The sequence below is a fragment of the Galeopterus variegatus genome, unplaced genomic scaffold (genome assembly GCF_000696425.1).
Source record: "Galeopterus variegatus unplaced genomic scaffold, G_variegatus-3.0.2 Scaffold4764, whole genome shotgun sequence".
Classification (NCBI taxonomy): Eukaryota; Metazoa; Chordata; class Mammalia; order Dermoptera; family Cynocephalidae; genus Galeopterus; species Galeopterus variegatus.
The window spans coordinates 99511-106535 of record NW_007730875.1 but is presented as its reverse complement, the minus strand read 5'-3'; positions in this window follow the sequence as shown (position 1 = coordinate 106535).

Sequence of the window (7025 nt, the reverse complement as noted above, 5' to 3'; positions counted from 1 at the left end):
AAAATTAAAAAATTAAAAAAAAGTTGGGCCGGCCCTTGGCTCACTCGGGAGAGTGTGATGCTGATAACACCAAGGCCACGGGTTCGGATCCCATATAGGGATGGCCGGTTAGCTCAATGGGTGAGCATGGTGCTGACAACATCAAGGGTTAAGATCCCCTTACCGGTCATCTTTTAAAAAAAATAAAAATTAAAAAATTAAAAAAAAGTTGGGCCGGCCCTTGGCTCACTCGGGAGAGTGTGATGCTGATAACACCAAGGCCACGGGTTCGGATCCCATATAGGGATGGCCGGTTAGCTCAATGGGTGAGCATGGTGCTGACAACATCAAGGGTTAAGATCCCCTTACCGGTCATCTTTAAAAAAATAAATAAATAAAAGTTTATTTATTTATTAATATTTTTTTATGTTCTGTGACGTTGCAGAACAGTTGGTGGAGAGGGGGAAGGAAATAGGGTGGGAGAAGGAGGAAGGAGGAGGACCCTAGGAATCCCATGCAACTATCTCTATCTTTAAACCTTACAATTGTTTCTTTCCCATCAGTCTTAGGATCAAATCCACACCCTGTCCTGGCTTACAAGGCTGCATATGAACTTGCCCTCATCCCCCTCTGACCTCCTCTTCAACCCTCTCACCCTTTCTCAGTCCTCTCCCTATCACAGCTCCACCTTCTATACTTTCTTGCCCCAGGCCCTTGGAGCCTGTCCCCTTCCCCGGCCCATTTGGTCTGCTCCTTCTTCCTGAGAACTTCAAGGTCTTCAGAGACCACTTAATCTAAAGCACCCCTCTCCTCAAGAGCTCCTTTCCCTGGCACTGCCCTGCTGTGGGTCCTTCATAGCACTTGCCACATATATCTCTTGCTACTTCTTTGTTTTCTTGTCCCTCTTCTATCTTGTCTATCTTATTCATTGCTGTATCCCTCAGCTCTTGTGGTAGTGTCTTGGGAAAGGAACACATTCATTTGGGAATGAATGATTGAAAAACCTACACTGACCAAGCTCTTGTGGAGCTTACAGGCTAGTGAGAGAGAGACAAGTGTCTTGGTTTTCTGTCACTTATAACGGAATACCTGAAACTTTATAAGGAACACCTTATAAAGCCACCTGTGCCCCTCCTGTGATAATCTACTTTTCCATTAACCCATTAATTCATGAGTGGATCAATCCATTCATGAGGGTATAGCCCTCACGATCCAGTTACCTCCCAAAGGCCCCACCTTTCCAATATGATAGTCAGATTTCCCACCATCTTAAAAAAAACAAAAACAAAAAGATTTCCCACCATCCTAATATTGTTACAATGGGGATCAAGTTTCAAGATGAGCTTTGGAGGGGATACTCAAGCCATAGCAACAGGTATTGAACAATCGTCACTTAAAAATACCTTCTGTAGTCAACTTCTGGAAGAAATGTGTGACATAGGGCTCCTGAACACCTCCAAGGTCTTTCCTGATTTGCATCTCAGTCTTGTCCTCCCCAGTGACTGTCTTCTTGAAATTAGAGCCTGGGTTTTATTGAAGAGTGTGGCTTGCGTCGTCCCCAGAGGACCTAGCAAATTCATGACCTCCCAGGTGCACTGAGGCCAAGTCTGCTGAGATGACTTGCTCTGGATGTTTTATGTAGGCATGGAGTCCAGGCTCCTGAACTCCCAACTTTTTGCTTGTTATTAATAACAATATCAGTTATCATAAACAGCATTTCCAAAATTGCAGCTTTGGGCTAAGTCCTTCAAAGTGTCATCTCAGTTAAATGTCAACAATAATGCTATTATGTTCATACCATGACTATCCGATTTCACAGATGGCAACTATCTACTTCCTAGGGTCATTGTGAGGATTAAGTGAAATAATGTAGATTCATCACTTAATTCAGGGCCCGGCACATAGTAAATTCTCTATAAATGAGTTATTATAACAATGATAGCCAAGACAGAGTTTTCATTAGTAGTTGTAGCAATCTATACTTCCACCAGCAAAGAATGAAAGCTCTAGGTGCTCCATATCTTAACTGACACGCTCATCAACAATAGAACGGATAAAAAAATTTTGTTATATTCGTTCAATGGAATACTACACAACAATTAAAAGGACTAACCACTGAAACATGAAACAACATGGACAAATCTTACAGGCATAATGTTGAGCACAGGAAGCCAGACACATTTATTTGAAGTTTCCATTTATTTGAAGTTAAAGAAAAGGCAAAATTATGGTGACAGTGGTCAGAACAGTAGTTGCCTCCAGGGTGAGGGGTAATGAGTGGGAGGGGACTGAGGGAAACTTTAGATACCAGACATGTTCTATGTCTTGATCTTAGTGGTGGTTACATGGCTGTATACATATGTAAAAATTAGTTGAACTATATACCTATAATTTGTGCACTTTATTGAATGTACCTTATACTTTGGTAAAAAATAAAAGAATTATTTTTCAAAAAAATTTAAAGCAAGACAATCCTTGCCCATTGGGGTCTTCCAGTCTGGAAGGGTGGCAGTCATATAGAGAGGGCAGTTGTAGTACAGAGTGATAAGGGTTAGAATGTGGAATTCTGGGAGCTAAGACTTCATGGTGGGAGGGAGGCTTGGATGCCAAGAAGGTAGCATGAAGGTAGCAGCATCTAAGCCAGAAGGATGAGTACGTTCAGTAGAGGCAATAGAAATGATGTGTTTAGGCCTGCCCATGGCTCACTTGGGAGAGTGCGGTGCTGATAACACCAAGGCCATGGTTTGGATCCTATATAGGGATGGCTGGTTTGCTCACTGGCTGAGCGTGGTGCTGACACCACCAAGTCAAGGGTTAAGATCCCCTAACTGGTTACCTTTTAAAAAAAAAAAGAAAGAAAGAAAGAAATGATGTGTTTGAGGCCGTGGAAACAGCTTGCACAACACCTTGGAGTCTTCAGAAGTTATGGATGGCCACTTGTTTGGGGCAGATCAACTTTGGGTGTTTGGGTTCACTTCATTCTGTGCCAGCATCTGGTCTGGAGTTTCCAACCATTTGCTCAGCCTTGGGGGAGACAGTGGATTTCATCTGAGGTGGTGAAGCAACTGCTGTGCAGGGAGGGCAACACCTCCCTTCTGCCATGAGACTTTGAGAAAGTTCCTTAACCTCTTTGTGCTTCAATCTCATCTGTAAAATGGGCGTGATTATAATTGTCCCAACCTCATAGGATTGCTATGAGGGCAAATGTATTAATATCCCATAAATATTGGCTTGCAAAAGTATGTGGCACATAGTAAGTGCTCGATATGTGTTAATTATTATTATTCATAAAGAACTTTAGAGGAATTCGCTCAGTTTTATACATGGTCCAGGCCCTGATGATGGAGGGGCAAGGACAGGAGCCAGTATATAAAGGTTAAGGAGAAGTTAAGACTGTGTGGATTGCAAGGAGGAAATCTTTTGCAGATAGAATTTCTTAACAGGGGCCCCTGGACAGCCTTCAGGGACCTGCTGATAGTGCAGGCCCATTGATGGGCCTATGTGCACTTTACTGAGCAGCTGGTGAATAACTTTTATCAGCTTCTTAGAGACATCTTAACAAAAAGTTAAGGAGCCCTTCTGCTGGAGAAGGTTGGTCAGGGAAGGTGTGGGCTGTAACTGAGAGTGGAGCTGGCCAAGGCTTTGCTACTGGGCAGAGCTGGACAATCATGGCTGCCTGGATGAGCTCCAGAAGAGGCATCTCATGAGGCTACACATGAGAATACTAGAAGAAGAGAGGCCAATTGCACTGTACCTGTGTGAGCTGTGAGGTGGGGGCCAGGCAGGATGAACAGGATCCGGCTGTCAACCAGAGTGACTGCAACCCAGCGCCAGGGAACCCAAGCGTGGGAAAGCCCCGGAGGCTTGGCTTCTGTCCTCCCTCAGCGCCGGAAGTCTGTCTGTACAGGCCTTGAAGGCCAGCCAGAGTTGAGGGCCTAAATCCATGGTCCCCAAAGCTTGGTTACCTCTCACATCCAGCTCACACTACCGTGTATGGACTTCGAGGAGGGAGATTGCAAACCAATGGGTGGTGGTAGTCCCGGCCTAAACCACTCTTACACTGGGAACAGGTCCAGTCAACAATTCTTTAGACAGAAAGCTGTGATCAATTAAAAAGTCCAGTAAAAATTAAAAGTGACCTTTAAACTTAGTATATGATAAAACAATGATGCAGCTGACATTTGTGGATCCTATGCTAAGCTCAGGGTTGCAAGGAACAGAGCCTAATTTGCAGATACTTCAAGGAGTGGGAATGTGTGACCAGGTTGGGGGGTGGGGGGAGCTATGCAGCAACAAGCTGCCCCCTCAGCATGGGCTAAGGCACAAGAGTGCTTTCTTTGTTCTGCATCTGATCACCATATCCCCAGCTTTAATTTAAATCTCCTCATTTTGGATTTTCTGAAGACAGGCACAGCTGCAAGACAGAGCCGGGGCTTGGAGAGAGAGGCCCTGGCATCTCCCGTCTGGTCAGGGACCAAAATTTTCCTCCAAGCACCACCCTCTGCACTTTGATGGGGGAGGGGGACTGGGCCAATCAGAGCACCACATTCCTGGCCTTGTGATTGGTTCCGGCGTAGGCACATGCCCTGAGCAGGGCCAATGAGAATCCTCAGGGGTTGCTAAGCTGACTGGAAGTAGTCCTGGAGCCATGAGGTCATCTTGCCACTAAATCGACCTTCTTTAGAGGGAAGTCCTTCCTGGGAAGCAGAGCCAGAGGTGCTGAAAGGCAAGCTTCTGATCAGTTGAGCCCCTGGATCCAATCAAGCCCAAGACTGGATTACTGAGAACTTTCCAGATACTGGAGTCAGTTAATTATTTTCATGTATTTACTTAGCTTGTTGGGGTTGGGTTTCTCCAGGGGAGTCAAAGGGTGATGAACTGTCAAACTGTCTAGCTTGGGAAAGGCCCACTGTGCCCACCACTGAGCCTTCTAGTGGTTCCCCAGGCCCACGTAGGCCCTTCTCTATAAGGCCTGTAAATATACTGGCACGTGATTTTGGGGGTGCCAGGCCTGGGTAAGGGAGTGGACATTAGGGTCATTGTCTCAATTCCCCAGGAATCCTGACTTCCCTGGCAATATCCCTCGCTTACATCAGTCATGCAGGAATCTACTTATGAATCAGCCTGGCAGCCTCAGGAGGCTCTGTGTGCCTGCCCAGGGTCAAACACTAGCTGGACTGGCTTAACCCTGCCCTCCAGGAGCTTCTAGGAACACTTCACACACTCTGTGGGCAGGTCGGACACTAAGTGAGCAGGACTCCCCCAAACACCACTGGGCAGAAGCAGCAAACTGATGCTGGCAGCCCACAGAGTATAGCAAAAATGAGAATTCCTGTATACATGAGTGTTTTCAGCTCATTGAACAATAGGATGATTTGGCAAAGTTGAGCCCACATCTGTGCATAGCAACAGCGGGAGGCTGCCCCGTCTGGGTCGAGCTGCTTCTCCCTATGTCGTTACTGCTTTAGCTATCAGCATGGCCAATGTAGTTGTCTGACCTTGAGACCCCACCTAGGAATTAGAGCTGACTCAGAGGCTGCATAGTAGGGTCCTGGATGAAGGCGGGTCAGGATTTAATAAACAAGGAGAGAAGGAAGAAGGTATGGAGGAGGGGCTAGACTGGCAGTCCTGAGCATTCCCCAGAACCCAGCACAGGTTCTGAACAGTCAGGTTTGCTAAATAAATAGATGGATGAATGGATAGAGGGGCAAAGGTGAGAGCTACAGAAAGCCTTTTCCAGACAGCAATGGGAAGCCGAGGAGGCCGGGTGAGTGCAGCCGGGGGCACATTCTTTTGCTGGTATTAGGGACAGAGGAGACTGCTTGCTCAAGGCCAGGCTTCCCCACCTCCCACCCTTTCATCTCCTCTGTTCTGAGAGCCTCTCTTCCTTCAACATTTCACTGTGAACTATATTTTCCACTTAAATCCATCTGTCTGAAAAAGAAAACCTATTATCCCGACCCTAAACGGAAAACCAGCATCACAAGCCACAAAGAGAAGGGAGTATCAAAATGTTTATAACTAAAGACAGAACAATATGAAGCAGAGACTGCTCCTTGCCCAAGCCATGAGCCTGAGGCTTGATCTCTTTCTTTTTTTTTTTTTTGGCAGCTCGCCAGTACAGGAATCGAGGGCCTTGGTGTTATCAGCACCATGCTCTAACCAACTGGATAAATGGTCAGCCCCTGATCTCTTTCTGTTTAGAAAAGGAGACAACTGTATGATTCTGCATATATGAGGTACCTAGAGGAGTCAAATTCATAGAGGCAGAAAATTGAATGGTGTTGCCGCAGGCTGGGGGAGGGAGGAATGGGGAGTTGTCTCATGGGTGCAAAGTTTCAGTTTTGCAAGATGAAAAGAATTCTGCGAATGGATTAGTGGTGATGGCAGCACAACAGTATAAATGTACTTAATGCCGCTGAATTGTACACTTAAAAATGGCTAAGACGGTAAATTTTATGTTATGTATACTTTACCACCATGTTTTAAAAAAGGAGATGGGGTGGGCCGGCCCGTGGCTCACTTGGGAGAGTGTGGTGCTGATAACACCAAGGCCACGGGTTCGGATCCTACATAGGGATGGCTGGTTAGCTCTCTGGCTGAGCGTGGTGCTGATAACACCAAGTCAAGGGTTAAGATCCCCTTACCAGTCATCTTAAAAAAAAAAGAGAGAAAAAAAAAATGGCTAAGATGGTAAATTTTATGTTATGTATACTTTACCACAATGTTTTAAAAAAGGAGACGGGGGCTGGCCAGTGAGTTCATTTGGTCAGAGCGCGGTGCTGATAACACCAAGATCAAGGATTTGAATCCCCATACAAGCCAGCCGCCAATCAATCAATCAATCAATCAATCAATAACAACAAAAAAAGGAGATGAGCAAACATTAGGGAGGTGTTAAAGACTTCTCGGCTTCAAACTGAGACTTTCTCCTTGATTAAGCAGAATGTTTGAAAGAGAATTGAGAAGGAATGAGTCACTCGTAGCTCTTGTGATATTATCTAAAATTAATATCTAAAACTGTTTTCAGTGTAAGGAAAAGGGTA